The 17,037-nt window shown below is 43.6% G+C and overlaps 1 pseudogene; it reads right to left on the bottom strand.

Annotated features, from left to right (window-relative positions):
• Window positions 1-860: 860 nt before the first annotated feature.
• LOC102421894 overlaps window positions 861-17,037 on the bottom strand; it is a 31,996-nt pseudogene continuing 15,819 nt past the window's right edge.

Here is a 17,037-nt window from a genome sequence, read left to right as displayed (position 1 = left end):
TTGTGCTCCCGAAAAATTCAAAACCTCTTTAAGATACATCAAAGGGTAGCATAAAACCTAAGGAGGGATATGAAAAATGCATAATGGATGCCTGCTTCATTTTACTCAAGGCCTTGACCTTTGGTAAAATGAAGAGCTGAAGCTAGAGTAGTGAACGGCCATTAGCAAGTCCCTTCTAAGTACTTGTGTTTCCCCATCTCCACAGTTATTAACAACACTAATCTTGATTCCTTTCCAGGAAACACACAGGAACTAGATGTCTAAAAGAATCGTTTTCAAATAAGAAAGCGGGCAGTTACAGAGTATAAATGCTAGTGATAGTATGGACAGACACGCTGGAATATAATAACCAATTACCTCCACCAAGTTTCCTACATCACTGTAATGTTGGGGGAGGGGGCTGTTGGGGGTTTCTTCTTGTGGGGAGATGGCATTGGCTCATAATTATGAATAGTCTGCTCGCTGTTAATTCCTTCGTCATCTGCATGACATTGGAATTAGGCGGAGGTCACATACCATACGAAGGACCTTCACAAAATAACCTATGCAGAGCTAAAATATAAATGAGGAAACGGAGACCAAGAGCGGCAACATGACTAGCTAGTTACCACGGCAGCCAAGGTTTAGCCCCCGGTCTCTAATCCCCGGACCGCGGCTTATTCCACCACACCGCGCAGGGTCCCCGCCAGGCTTGACACGCTTCGAGGGGGAGGAGTAAAAGCACACAGTCCCGCCGCGGCGGAGGCGCTGGGAAACCACAGGGCGCCGCAGTCGACGGCACGTGACGGGTTCCGCCTCTTCCCTCTCCCCGCGCCCCGCCACCCCCTTCCCCGCGCCAGCAGCACGCGCTGCCAACCTCGTCATGTGACCTTCACGCGGCCCCAGCGCTCCCCCTGCTCGGCGATTCTTTCCAGCAGCCATTTTGCCGAGAACTTGTCGTCCGTGCTCACAGGGGTGTTGGCCGCCGCGAAAACCCGCGGCCAGATTTCACAAACGGCACACGCGCTTCGAAAGAGAGCTCGGGCCGTCAGGGCTGAGCCGAACCTCACTGAACACGTCGCACCCCGGGGCGCCGGGGAAAGCCGTGGGTGCGCCTCGGCCGGAGATTGGCTGTCGCGTCCACGTGACGCCATTGCCCCCCAACCCTCTCCTTCCCCTTCCCCACAAAAAACCCCCAAACAGACGCTTAACACCTCGCGCCAAGTCCACGCCACTGGGCGCGTGGGGAAAGACGGAGCGCGTGGCAACCAGGGCGCCTGCGCGTACCTGCCGGGGCCGACCGCCGCGGGCCCACGCGCCGCTCCGCTCACGGGTCCCGGAATCCTCGCGCTGCCGGACCCCCGACTCGTCATTGGCTGCCAGCTTTGGTCACGTGCCCCGCTCAGGCCGGCCCCTAACCGCTAATCACCTGGCACGGAGCTCGAAGAGGCGCCGAAAGTCGTTCGCACGCGGAAAGGGAGGCCAGTGAGAGGACCTCCGTTTCTGCCGCTACGGGGTTGTATCCATAAAGTGCAAACCGGAAAGCAGGGTCTCAAAACGAAGGAAGCTCACACCTACCGGGTTAACTTCGCGTGCCCCTCCAGGAGCCGAGAACCATCGCCCTTGGGCGCTCCCCGGTGCACGCCGGGATACGTCTGGCGCCCCTCGGTGTGCTGCAGAGCATGCCGGGAAAGGCACCTCTCCCGATTTCCTGGCTCTCACCTCGCGGGCATTCCTTCCAAGTATCCTTGAAAGCCGGTGCTTGGGCTCGGAATTAGGCGGTGTGAGCAGTTGTGGGAGTGGAACTGGATATAATGGGCACTTCCAGTCCCCCTCCCCCCACTTGTTTGATCGGTGTCTTGGGAAACGCTTAACGGCTTTCTTCAAGGAGCATGCATTTAGTTAGTGCCTGCTGAGTGCCTTTGTGACTATTGCAAAAACAAAAACAAAAAAACAGCTAGGGGTCCTGCCAGGTGTGGCTCACTTGGAGAGTCGTCCCCTTACGCGGAAGGGTCGCGGATTGGATTCCCAGCCGGGACATATGCCGAGGTTGCGGGTTCGAACCTCGGTAGGGGAGGCTACGGATGTTTCTCTCACCCTCTCCCTTCCTCTCCTTATCAAATCAATAAATACGTGTCCTGGGGTGAGGATTAAAACTTTTTTTATTATTGATTTCAGAGAGGAAGGGAGAGGGAGAGAGAGAAACATCAATGATGAAAGACAATCATTGACCAGCTGCCTCCTGCACGTCCCCCACTGGGTATCAAGCCCACAACCCGGGCATGTGCCCTTAACCGGAGTCAACCTGGGACCCTTCAGTCCGCAGGCTGACGCTCTGTCCATGGAGCCAAACTGGCTAGAGCTGGGGTGAAGATTTAAAAAAAAAAAAAAACAGCAAGGGTAGCCTACAAGTAAACTACCAGCCTTTCACGGTTAGTGGAAAACAATGCTAATTTACCTACAACTTCAAACCCCACCTGGGAGAGGAAATAATACCTATAATTTCTCTTGGGGCAGAAGACCAGACCTTTCTTGGAAAAAGCATTTGAGATCTTGTTCCTCCTAGTTGTCATCAGTTTGGCTTAAATCAGTGGTTCTCAACCTTCCTAATGCCACGACCCTTTAATACAGTTCCTTATGTGTGATGACCCCCAACCATAAAATTATTTTCGTTGCTACTTCATAACTGTAATTTTGCTACTGTAAACAATATGTAATTATATATGTGTTTTCCGATGGTCTTAGGCGACCCCTGTGAAAGGGTCGTTCGACCCCCAAAGGGGTCGCAACCCACAGGTTGAGAACCGCTGGCTTAAATACTCTTCCTAATTCTCTAAAACACAACAAAGTTACTATTCTTGTTGGGGAAAATGAGGGGGGAAATGGGAGGAGCAGGAGACATTTTAAAAAGACTACAGATGTAGCCCTATTACATTTTCTGGCTCAAGCTAATACTAGCTATGGTATATTGGAACCGAGAAAAACACCATCTACTATCACTAAGAAAAGATGGTCTTACATCAAAACGAGTTAAGTTTGTAACCTATTCACAAACCGACCTTCCCGTCAAAACTTAATGTTCTACTCCCATGAAGGCCCCAATTAAAACAATGTATACCTCTTCTGCTTTGAACTCCATTCCTCAGCTTTGCTGATTTCAAAACTTTGTTTTTTCAGTTCATAAAGGGATGATCAAACTTGGGGATTCATAAGAGCAATGATTTATAAACAAAAAATTAAATACATTAGTTTATAACATGGTTACCAAACTGAATCATATAATGTTGGGCCCCCTTTTCTGGTTTCAAGGTACTTGATAAGCCTAATTATCAGAAAATTACTTACTGACTAGAAAATCAAAACAAAGGGAATTAGGCTTCCGGGTTTTATCCAAAAAAATATGAAAACACTAATTTGAAAAGCTATATGCACCCATTATGTTCATTGCAACAATATTTACAATAGCCCAGATATGAAGAAACCCAAGTGTCCATCAAGGGATGACTGGATAAAAAAGATGTATATGTAGTCCTGGCCAGTGGTTAGAACAACTCCAGGGGACTGAAGGGTCTTGGGTCCGATTCCGGTCAAGGGTACATGCCCAGGTTGCGGGCTCAATCCCCAGTTGGGGGTATGCAGGAGGCAGCCGATCAATAATTCTTTCTCATCAGTGATGTTTCTATCTATCTCTCCCTCCCCTTTCCTCTCTTAAATCAATAAAAAATATATTTAAAAATAAATAAATAAATATAAATAAGTAAATAAAAATTTAAGAAAAAAAAGATGAAATATTGCCATTTACCACAACATGGATGGACCTTGAGGGTATTATGCTAAGTGAATAAGTCAGATGAAAAAAGACAAAAAACAGCAGTAACCGGTTTGGCTCAGTGGATAGAGCGTCGGCCTGCGAACTGAAAGGTCCCGGGTTCGATTCCAGTCAAGGGCATGTACCTTGGTTGCGGGCACATCTCCAGTAGGGAATGTGCAGGAGGCAGCTGATTGATGTTTCTCTCTCATTGATGTTTCTAACTCTTTATCTCTCTCCCTTCCTCTCTGTAAAAAATCAATAAAATATATTTTTTAAAAAAGACAAAAAACATATGACTTCATTTATATGTGGAATATAAAACAAAAAGAAACAAATGAACAAACAAAACTCATAGATACAGACAGATTGATAGTTAACAGAGCAGGAGGGGAAAGGGGGGTATAGCAAGGGCAAAGTGTATAAAAGGGGGTCAAATGTATGGTAGCAAATGGAATCTAGATGTATACATGCTATACAGATATTGAATTATAATGTACACTTTAAAATTCTATAATGTTACTAACCAATGTTACCTCAATTAAAATATAATAAATAAAAATTATACAAAAATAAAAGAAAGGGAATTAGATAATCATGTAATAAAACTATATCTATGTTAAACTTAAAATTTATGAAACACTTCAATATACTTTATTGTTTGAAATCCTAACAGCCTAGCTGGCGTGGCTCAGTGGTTGAGCATCCTCCTATGAACCAAGAAATCGATTCCCCTTCAAGACACATGCCTAGGTTACGGGCTCCATCCCCAGTAGGGGGCGTGTAGGAGGCAGCTGATCAATGATTCTCTCATTGATTGACTGCCTCTCAATAAAAATATATATAATTTTTTAATCCTAACAACAGCCCTGAGAGAAAAGTGCTGTACTAATATTACCATCTTGTGAGACAATCTTGAATGGAAGCTGGAAAATGTGTTTTAACATATTCTCCAGGCAACTGATGCACAACTAGGTTTGGGGGTCTATTCCCTACAGTGGAAAGAGCCCAGGCCTTGAAGTCAGACCCATCTGGGTGAACTTGCAGTTCTCTCATTTTGAATGGGTTTTGAACTTTTTGAGGCTCAGTTCCTTGAACTATAAATTAGGGCCAACAATAGTTTTTGGATTATCATGGTGATTCTGAGATTTAAACAAATTTGGAATACCTGTAACAGTCCCTGGCGAATAGGAGGCACTCTATAAATATGAATACTACTTAGTGGCAAAGATTGTATTCTACCCAGCATCCTGTTCTCTATCCAATATAGCAGATTCTTGAATCTTTTTTTCTCCGCTATTCTCTTTCTCCCCTAGACAGTGCTAGAGGTACACTAACAGATTCTTAGCCTGCAGATCTCTTTTAGACTCCTTGGTGACTGTTGCCAATCTGTTGGTACAAATTGTTACATTATCTCCTGCCTTCGTTTCAAGTTTTTTTTCCTGTTAACATTAAAATGCTGAACTGTAGACATTAGTGAAGTAAAATAGCGACGATACAGAGATGCTTAGAGGGTGGAGGGGGCACTTCGGGGAGGTTAAAATGGTATATATCTATATGCCTCAGAATAAAGATACCCTCAAAACTCACTCTTCCTTTCACTTAAATAACAGAATGTTTTACATGCTCCCTTTCCAGTCTCCTTCCAGTGGTTCCTTTCCCTCCTAGCTTCATCATTAACTCCTAACAAAGGGAAGATTTAACTAAATAAGTTTCCCATACACATCTGAAATTCAATATTTCCAAAGTCAAATTAATTATCTCTTCCTTCACCCCCCCACACCAGCTACTACTGTATTCCCTTAAACAGTAACACCACATTCCAAGAAGTTTTCCAGCCTAAGAAACCTCTATTATCCTTAATTGCTCCTTCTCATCTATTTTCCACATTCAATTGGTTACAAAGTTCTGTTGCTTCTAATACTTAAATATCTTTTCAATCCACCCCTACTTTCCATTTCTTCTACCATTGCATTAGTCAACCTTTATCTCTATGAGGCCCTACAAATATAAGTTTTTCATTATAATGACAATAGCATGTTAAAGATGATTTCAGAATATAAAATTTGTCATCTGTATTGTTTTTACAATATACTATACAAGATTTGTAATGTCCTACACTGTGAATGTTCTTGCTAAGGATAAGTGAAATAATTCGTTTAATATAAGCAAATATATCTAAATACACGTTATAGGAAGTTATAAAGTCTGGGAGTTTTGGACATATTTTACTGAATGCTGAAGAGTATTAGTAATGAACTTGGAAGTGGTTATAGACATTTATGCTGGTCTCAAATATTGCTGGTTCTCCCAATCTTCAGGAACATGATATAATTGCTCTTCCTTGCTCCCTTGAAATTAGGGGTGACCCATATGACTTGCTTTGGCAATGAAATGTGACTGAAAGTGACATGTATCACTTCTGGGAAGAAATTTTAATGCCAGTGCACAATTCAACCATTTTCTCTTTCCTTCTGCCACAGCTACAAGCAATGGCCCAGTGGTTACTCCATCAGCCCTTGTCCTGTAATATAGATGAGACAGAGCAGACACTCCAAGCCAACTAGCACTGAATATATGTCATAAGCAAGAAATAACTTAGGTTGTTTTAAGACACTGAGATTGCTATGGTCAGTTATCACACATAACCTAGCACGCACCGAATGGTGCAGAAATGGAGGAAGTTGCTAGAGGTGACCAAAACCCATTCTATTAAGGAAGACCTTCATGCTACTGTCACACAAATTTGGAGACTCTAGCAGCATGAGGGACAACTACCTGAAGATGGTGCAAAAGAACATTCATTGGAATTCTGAAAAAAAGAATATTCAATGGAACGTTGCTTTTCATCTCCCTCAACTATGTAATCCATTCTTCACAGATTAGCCAAAGTGATATTTTTTAAATATTAGTGAGAACTTACGACTCCTCTGCTTGAAACTGGCAAATGTTTCCTACACTTAAGGTAAAATCCACACTCTTTACCTTGGCCTGTGAACCCTACTCATCTGGCCCTTTTGTGGTTTATGTATCCTTGATCACAATTTTCATCCCCACTTTACGGACTTCACACTGACTGTGCCCTCAGCCTGGGATGGATCCTTCTCGGTGATTCTCATCAGCTCAAAAATCAGTTTCTAAGAAAAAGATCTCAGCTGAGACTCCCTCCATCTGCCAATCATCTATATTTTATCACCCTGTTTTCTTTTTTTATGTTTTTATTGATTTTTAGAGAGAGAGGAAGGAAGAGGAATAGAGAGATAGAAACATTGATAAGAGAAGAACACCATTGATTAGATGCCTCCTGCATGGCCGCTGTTGGGAATCAAGCCCACATCCTGGGCATGTGCCCTGACCCGGAATTGAACTGGCGACCTCTTGGTTTTTAGTTGACGCTCAACTACTGAGCCACACTGGCCGGGCTGTTTTATTTTTTTTATAACACTTCTCACTATCTCAAAATACTTTATTTGTTTGTTTTATTGTTTCCCTTCTGCCTCTACCCAAGTGAATGTAAACTCCACGAGAGTAGAGGCCTCCTATGTAGTCTCAACATCTTGAACAGTATTTGGCACATAAAAAACAGTCAGCAAAAAAAAAATATTTGCAGCCTGACTGGCATGGCTTAGTGATTGAGTGTTGACCTATGAACCAGGAGGTCATGGTTCAATTCCAAATCAGGGCACACGACCAGGTTGCAGGCTGGATTCCCAGTGGGGGGCATGCAGGAGGCAGCTAATCAATGATTCTCTCTCATCATTGATGTTTCTATCTCTTTCTCCCTCTCCCTTCCTCTCTGAAATCAATAAAAATATATTTTAAAAAATATTTGTAAACCATATGTCTGATGAGGTTTTAATATCCAGAATATATAAGGAACTCCTACTACTCAACAACAACAAAACTCAATTTAAAAAATGAACAAAGGATTTGAATAGACATTTATCCAGAGAAGATATACAAGTGGCCAATAAGCACATGAAAAGATGCTCAACATCACTAATCATTAGGGAAATGCAAATCAAAACTACAATGAGACACCACTTCACACCTTTTAGGATGGCTACTAATTTTTAAAATTTTTTTATTGATTTGAGAAAGAGAGAGGAAGGGAGGGAGGGAGAGAGAGAGAAGAGAAACATTGATTTGTTGTTCCACTTATTTGTGCATTTATTGGTTGATTCATATATGCGCCTTGACCAGAATCAAACCCACAGTCCTGGAGTATCTGGACAATGCTCTAACCAAATGAGATACCAGGCCAGAGCCTTGGCTACTAATTTTAAAAAACACAGAAAATAATAAGTGTTGGCAAGGATGTGGAGAAACTGGACTTGGCTACCTCCAATGATTACTAATATTGTGTGTGTGTTTCTGTGTGTGTGTTTCTGTATGTGTGTGTGTGTGTGAGAGAGAGAGAGGGGGGGGGGGAAATATGATGGATTCCAGGATTAATGAAATGTTACAATGAAAATCAATATTTATTTATTTATTTATTTATTTATTTTGGATTTCTAGCTCTTTTGAAAAATGGAAAGATCTGACGACACTGGGCACGTTCCCCACCACCCGAGAGTCTCTTGACACCGAGGCAGCCCAACGGAGCCACCCCTCAGGTACCCCAGCCGGGTTCCTGCATCCTGGCCCCCGATAGGCCCTGGAGTGGGTGACCCAGCCCCAGGGCAACAGGCACATGAGGAAGGGGACTGCCAGGGGCTACACAGGGGCAGGAGCCACCTCTCCCTCCAGAGCAAGGGAGTCCCACCAGAGGGCAGGCAGTGAGGGCCAACGCCCCTGCAGGCCTCGGGGCCACCAGCGAGGCCAGGCACGTGGAGGCAGGGAGGAAGGCAGACCTGGCCAAGGGCACAGCACCCGAGGCTGCAGGGCACGGCAATGGGGTGGTCTCCATTCTTGTTGGATTAATACAGTGCCATCTTCCCCCAGAGGCGAGCTGAGGGAAGGGGCCTGGGGGTCCCAGAACTAGCTGATAGCCACAGTGCTTGGACCAAGAGCTGTGGCACAGTCCCTGGGGAAAGGCCTGGTCCCCATCGCTCCTCCCAGTGGGGAGAGGGGCCATCAGTCCTTTGGTGGGAATAAGTCGGGGAAGAACAAGCAACAGGAGTGTGAGGAGACAGACTGGTGATGACCACAGGCAGGAATGGGCCCCCCACCCCCCGGGAGGAGGGGGTGAGCCTGGTGGGGCCTCAGACTGCAGGGTGTGAGAGAACCGGGATGCGCACCCACACGAAGCAGGCCCCTCAGTCGGTCAGGGAGCTGCCACTGAGCAGCCTCCGGGGACCCTTGTGGGGAGACTCAGCTTAGGCCCCCAGCTCCCCAGTGCGGCCATCACAGCCCCTGTCCTGTGCGGTTCCTACAGAGCAAGCAACGAGGGAAGCACCTCCTAGAACTGAGAGACAGAGGGAGGGTTCCGTCCACCAGCCCCTCATGGCTGAGGACACGGTCCCTGAGCAGCAGGGAGAGCTCCCGAGGGGGGAGAAGCCGCCTCGGGCCACCTGCCCGGCGAGGAAGACCGAACTGAGCCGGGGCGGCCGAGGCCACGCAGGAAGCAGCCGGCGCAGCCCAGCCCTGCTGTCTGCCTGCCGAGGGCCAGGACCCTGGAGGCAGGAGGCGGTGCACACCTCGCACATCTCGGGGGTGGGGAGGACACTCGGTCCGAGCTTTAACGGCTAAGAACCCCGTCTGGGTGTGACCCAGAGGGAAGGACCACAGCAGGGCTGGCGGGACGAGGGGCAGGTGGACCCCGCTTGCTCCTTGGGTCTGTCACAGCGTCTGAGTCATCAGAACCAGACCGGAAAGGGCTGAGCCAGCGGGGGTGGGGGCGGGGGTGGGGGGGAAATGGGGGGGTTGGGGGGGCATGTCCCCACGCTGTTAGCTCTTGTCCCCGGGGCCTTGCTCTTGGTGTCACGCTTACTTCCCAGCAGCTTCAGCACCTTCACGTCTTGAACGTCCCCTTCTTCCTGCCCTCGGATTCAGCCTCCTTCTGGAACTCTTTTTCTTAATCATGGCTTCCAACATCTCATCTTCCTCTTCCTTCCTCTGCCGGGCCTCATCCGCGCTGTGGGCCCTGAAAATCACTATTTTTTAAATGTATTTGTATTGATTTCAGAGAGGGAGAGGGAGAGAGATATAAACATCAATAATGAGAGAGAATCAGTGATTGGCTGCCTCCTGCATGCCCCACACTAGGACTGAGCCCGTAACCAGGCTGTGCCCTGACCAGGAATCGAACAACCACCGAGCACAGTGGCCAGGTGAAGTTTTTATTTTTAATTTTAAAAAGTGTTATACTATATCTTAGCTATGGTATTTGCCCTAAGAAGTCAGACTCTCTCTGTCCCTGTTTCTCTCTGTGTCTATGTGGGTCTGTGTGTGTCCCTCCATCTCTGTCTCTTATTTTCTTCTTTGATTCAGTATTTTACTCAATTCTTACAGTAGGCTGCTAACTGGCTTCTGTCTCCAGTCTCTCTCCCCATCCAATCAATCCTCCACACTGCCACCAGGTTTATCTTATATTTCTTTTTTAATATGTTTTTATTGATTTCAGAGAAGAAGGGAGAGGGAAAGATAGAAACATCAATGATGAGAGAGAATCATTGATCGCCTGCCTCCTGCAAGCCCTCTACTGGGGATGGAGCCTGAAACCTGGACATGTGCCCTGACTGGGAATTGAACTGTGACCTCCTGGTTCATGGGTCGATGCACACTGGCCGGGCTAGCTTATATTTCTGAAACACAGGTCACATTATCTAATGCCTCTATATAAAACCATTGAGAAAATCCAAGTTATTGACCTTTTCTTTATGATTTGTGATTATTTTATCTTATCCCATCTTAAGAAATCTTTGCCCATCTTAAAGTTGTAAAAATTTTCTTCTGTACTTTTTAAAAATATATATTTTTATTGATTTCAGAGAGGGAGGGAGAGGAGGAGAGGTAGAAATATCAATGATGAGCCCTAGCCAATTTGGCTCAGTGGAGAGAGCATCAGCCTGTGGACTGAAGGGTCCCAGGTTCAATTCCGGTCAAGGCTTGATCCCCAATATGGGGTGTGCAGAAGGCAGTCAATCAATGATTTTCTCTCATCACTGATGTTTCTGTCTCTCTCTCCCTCTTCCTTCCTCTCTGAAATCAATAAAAATATGTTTAAAAAAACAATTCTTTAAAAAAAAAAGAAAGAAATAAACATCAATGACGACAGGGAATCGTTTATCACTGCCTCCTGCATGCCCCACTCTGGGGATTAAGCCCGAAATCTGGTCATGTGCCCCTGACCAGAATCGAACCCGTGACCTCCCAGTCCACAGGCCGACACTCTATCCATTGAGCCAAACCAGCTGGGGCTCTTCTGTGCTTTTGAAGAAGTTTTATAGTTTTAGCTTTTATGTTTAGATCTAATATATTCCTCAGTGTATAGTGCAAGGTAGTGGTTGAGGTCAAATTTTTTTCCATAAGGGTATCAAGTTGATCCAACACTACTTGTGGAAGACTATTTTTCCCCCTTTGAATTACCTTGGTACCTGTATTAATTATCTATCACTCTGAAACAAATTACCCCAAAACTTATATATTTATTACCTCGTAGTTCCTGTGGTTAAGGGATCTGGGTGCAGTTTAACTGGGTGGTCTGGAAAAAGGTTTTTCATGAGGTTGAGTCAAGCTGTTGATCAGGGCTGTAGTCTCATCTGAAGGCTTGATTCAAGGGGGTAGAAGTTCATTTCCAAGCTCATCCATGTGGTTCTTGGCAGGCCGTGGTCCTTTGCCACATGGGCCTCTCCACGGGGCTGCCAGACAGTATGGCAGCTAGTTCTTTAAACAATAGCAGGCCATCCAAGAGAGAAAGAGTGCCCCCAAAATATAAGCCACCGGATTTTCTTTAAATTTTTAACATGTTTTCATTGATTTTAGAGAAAGAGGAAGGGGGAGGGGAAGAGAGAGAGAGAAAAACATGGATGTGAGAGAGTAACATTTATCAGCTGCCTCCCACATGCACCCTGACAGTGGATGGAGCCCGCAACCTGGGCATGTGCACTGACTGAGAATCGAGCTAGCAATCTTTCAGTGCACCAGACGGTGCTCAACCAACTGAGCCACATCAGCCAGGGCCATAGTTTTTTTTAAACCTAACTCCAGAAGTAACATCTATCATTTCTGTCAGCCCACACTCAAGGGGAGGAGATTACATAAGGATGTAATTACCAGGAGGTAGAAGACATTGGGGGCCATCTTTTTTAAATTTTTTTTATTGATTAAGTTATTACATATGTGTCCTTATCCCCATGTTACCCCCCCACCCCAACCCCCACTCATGCCCTCAACCCCCTGTTGTCTGTGTCCATTGGTTAGGCCTATATACTTGCATATAAGTCCTTTGGTTGATCTCTCCCACTTTGGGGGCCATCTTAAAGGCTGCTTTCAACAACATCCTTTTTCAAAAACCAATTGACTATATATGCTTTGTATATTTCTAGGGTCTGTTTGTTCCATTGACCTGTTTATTTGTCCATATATTAATGCCATGCTGCCTTGATTTCTGTAGCTTTATATAAAGTTGTCTTATGGTCAAGTAGTATAAGTCCTTCAACTTTAGTTTTTTCAAAATTATTTAGACTATTATAAGTTCTTTGTATTTCCATATACATTTTAGAATCAGCTTGTCGCCCTAGCCAGTTTGGATAGAGGGTCAGCCTGTGGACTGAAGGGTCACATGTTCAATTCCCATCAAGGGCACATGCCCGGGTTGGGGGCTCAATCCCCAGTAGGGGGAGTGCAGGTGGCAGGCGATCAATGATTCTCATCATTGATGTTTCTATCTATCTCTCCCTCTCCCTTCCTCTCTGAAATCAATAAAAATATATTTTTTAAAAATCAGCTTGTCAATTTGTATGAAAAACCCGCTGGTATTTAATTGGCATTGCATTGAATTTACAAATCAATTTCTCAATAGCTAATATCTTATTAATATTGTCTTACAATCCATTAACATGTAGTCACAATACATATATCTGACAAAAGACAAATATCCAAAATATATAAAGAACCCCTATAACAAAATCATAAAAGAGCAACCCAATATTTTTTAAGTAGGCAAGACTTGAACTGATACAACAACAAAATTTATAAATATCTAATAAGCATATGAAAAGATGTACAATACTATTAATTATTAGGAAAATGCAAATTAAAGCCACAATGAGATACCACTTCATATGTGGTATCCATATGTCTAAAATTAAATAGACTGATGCCCGGGCCACTGTGGCTCAGGTGGTTGAGCAGCGTCCCATGCACTGAGGCCGCTGGTTCAATTCCTGGTCAGGGCACAGGCCCAGGTTTTGGACTCAATCCCTGGTAGGGTGCATGTTGAAGGCGTTGGACCCATGTTTCTCTCATATCAATGTTTCTCTCTCTTTCTCCCTCTCCCACTCTCTCCAAAAGCAACAATTTTTTTTTTAAACTGGCAATAGCAAGTGTTGGCTAGATTTGAAGCAATTATAACTCTCATATATTGATTGCTGCTGGGAGTGCAAAATGGATAGCAGTTTGACAATTTTCACAAATTGTAACATATACCTATCCTATGACCCTGAAATACAACTTCTAGGTATTTATTCCAAAAAATGAAAACATACATCTGCAAAAAGTGTCACATAAGAGTTTTTAAAACAGCTTTATTCATAATAACTAGAAACAACCCAAATGTCCATCAATAAATAAACAGATAAACATATTGATTATCAATGGACTATTACTTAACAATAAAAAGGAGTGAACCACTAATAGATGTAGCAACATGGACAAATCTCTAAACACATGTTGAGCAAAAGAAGCCAGATATATAATAATGCATCCTATATGATTCCATTTATATGACATTCTAGAACCAAGAAAATTAATCTATGATATGGTGGAATAAAGAAGGCCCAAATTTTTGTCACTATCTTCACTAAAGGTGGGGTTTATTTCACCACCCCTTTTTATTTTTTTATTTTTATTTTTTTTCTTTCTAAAATACATATATATATTTTTAAATATATTTTATTGATTTTTTACAGAGAGGAAGAGAGAGAGATAGAGAGTTAGAAACATCGATGAGAGAAACATCGATCAGCTGCCTCCCGCACACCCCCCACTGGGGATATGCCCGAAACCAAGGTACATGCCCTTGGCCAGAATCGAACCTGGGACCCTTCAGTCCGCAGGCCAATGCTCTGTCCACTGAGCCAAACCGGTTAGGGCTCACCACTCCTTTTTAATTTAGGCTGGAGTTGTGACTGCTCTGACCTACAGAATACAGCAGAAGTGATGCTGTACTAGTTTGTGGTCTAGTCTTTTCTTTTTCCAAATATATTTTTCTTGATTTCAGAGAGTATGGGAGAGGGAGAGAGAGAAACATCAATGATGAGAGAGAATCATTAATCAGCTGCCTCTTGCATGCTCCCTACTGGGGACTGAGCCCACAACCCGGACAACGTGCGGACTGAAGGGTCCTGGGTTCAATTCTGGTAAAGGGCACTTGCTTCGGTTGCAGGCTCAATTCCCAGCCCGGGTTGGGAGCGTGTGTAGGAGGCAACCAATCGATGTGTCTCTCTCACATCAATGTTTCTCTCTCTGTCCCTCCCCCTGCCTTCCACTGTCTCTAAAAATCAATGGAAAAATAACCTTGGGTGAGGATTAACAAAAAAATAAAATAAAATATATTTTAAATAAATAAACAAACAATTTTTTTAAAGAGGTAAGTACACAAAATAATGAAGGGGCCATACATAGAGAAATAAAGGTAAGGCATGAGACAACAAAGAGATCAAAGGGCCCTGGCTGGATGACACAGTTGGTTGGAGTGTCATTGGCCAATACACCCAAAGGCTTCGGGTTCGATTCCCAGTCGGGGTGCGTACAGGAGGCAAACAATTGATGTTTCGCTCTCACATTGATGTTGCTCTCTTTTCCTTTCTCTCTCTCTCAAACATCAAAACCTTATCCTTGGGTGAGGATTTTTTTTTTTTAATTGCTTGAAGTATTACAAAGGGTATTACATATGTGTCCTTTTTTTCCCCCCGCCCTTGACAATCCCCTGGCCTCCCCTACCCCCCAGTGTCTTATGTCCATTGGTTATGCTCATATGCATGCATACAAGTCCTTCGGTTGATCTCTTTCCCCCCTCCCTCCTGCCCCCCAACTCTCCCCGGCCTTCCCACTGCAGTTTGACAATCTGTTTGAGGCAGCTCTGCCTCTGTATCTATTATTGTTCAAAAGTTTATAATGGTCTCTATTATCCATGAATGAGTGAGATCATGTGGTATTTTTCCTTCATTGACTGGCTTATTTCACTTAGCATAATGCTCTCCAGCTCCATCCATGCCGTTGCAAATGGTAAGAGTTCCTTCTTTTTTACAGCAGCATAGTATTCCATCGAGTAGAGGTACCACAGTTTTCTAATCCATTCATCTACTGATGGGCACTTAGGCTGTTTCCAGATCTTAGCTATGGTAAATTGTGCTGCTATGAACATATGGGTGCATATATCCTTTCTGATTGGTGTTTCTGTTTTCTTGGGATATATTCCTAGAAGTGGGATCACAGGGTCAAATGGGAGTTCCATTTTTAGTTTTTTGAGGAAACTCCATACTGTCTTCCATAGTGGCTGCACCAGTCTGCATTCCCACCAGCAGTGCACGAGTGTTCCTTTTTCTCCACATCCTCTCCAGCACTTGTCTTTTGTTGATTTGTTGATGATGGCCATTCTGACAGGTGTGAGATGGTACCTCATTGTTGTTTTGATTTGCATCTCTCAGATGATTAGTGACTTTGAGCATGTTTTCATATGTCTCTTGGCTTTCTGAATGTCCTCTTTTGAAAGGTGTCTATTTAGATCCTTTGCCCATTTTTTGATTGGATTGTTTATCTTCTTTTTGTTAAGTTGTATGAGTTCCCTATAAATTTTGGAGATTAGGCCCTTATCAGATATGACTTTGGCAAATATGTTTTCCCACGAAGTGGGTTTTCTTGTTGTTTTGTTGATGGTTTCTTTTGCTGTGCAGAAGCTTTTTATTTTGATGTAGTCCCATTTGTTCATTTTCTCTTTAGTTTCAACTGCCCTAGGAGCTGTATCAGTGAAGAAATTGCTTTGGCATATGTCTGAGATTTTGTTGCTTTTGGATTCTTCTAGAATTTTTATGGTTTCCTGTCATATATTTAAGTCCTTTATCCATTTTGAGTTTATTCTTGTGTATGGTGTAAGTTGGTGGTCTAGTTTCATTTTCTTGCATATATCTGTCCAATTTTCCCAACACCATTTATTGAAGAGACTATCTTGGCTCCATTGTATGTTCATGCCTCCTTTGTCAAAAATTAATTGAGCATATTGGTTCGGGATAATTTCTGGACTCTCTATTCTATTCCACTGATCTATATGTCTGTTCTTGTGCCAGTACCAGGCAGTTTTGAGAACAGTGGCTTTGTAATACAGCTTGATATCTGGCATTGAGATCCCACCTACTTTGTTCTTTCTCAGGATCGTTGCAGCTATTCGGGGTCTTTTTTTATTCCAGATGAATTTTTGGAGAGTTCGTTCTAGATCTTTGAAGAAGGCCATTGGTATTTTAATGGGAAGTGCGTTGAATGTATAGATTGCTTTGGGTAGTATGGACATTTTAATGATGTTGATTCTACCAATCCATGAGCACGGTATGTTCTTCCATCTGTTTATGTCTTCCTCTATCTCTTTTTTCAACGTCCTGTAGTTTTCTGAGTAGAGGTCTTTAACCTCTTTAGTTAAGTTTATTCCTAGGTATCTTAATTTTTTTGGTGCGATGGTAAATGGGATTGTTTTTCTAATCTCTCTTTCTGAAAGTTCACTATTGGTGTATAGAAATGCCTCAGATTTCTTGGGGTTAATTTTGTATCCTGCTACATTGCCAAATTCATGTATTAAGTCTAGTAGCTTTTTGATGGAGTCTCTAGGGTTTTGTATGTATAATATCATGTCATCTGCAAATAAGGACAGTTTTACTTCCTCTTTTCCAATTTGGATGCCTTTTATTTCTTCTTCTTGCCTAATTGCAATGGCTAATACTTCCAGTACTATGTTGAACAGGAGTGGTGAGAGTGGGCATCCCTGTCTTGTTCCTGTTCTTAGGGGAAATGGTGTTAGTTTTTGTCGATTGAGTATGATGTTGGCTGTGGGCCTGTCATATATGGCTTTTATTATGTTGAGGTATGATCCTTCTATT

This window comes from Myotis lucifugus, unplaced genomic scaffold (assembly GCF_000147115.1).
Source record: "Myotis lucifugus unplaced genomic scaffold, Myoluc2.0 scaffold_109, whole genome shotgun sequence".
Lineage (NCBI taxonomy): Eukaryota > Metazoa > Chordata > Mammalia > Chiroptera > Vespertilionidae > Myotis > Myotis lucifugus.
This window is presented reverse-complemented; position numbering and strand designations above follow the sequence as displayed.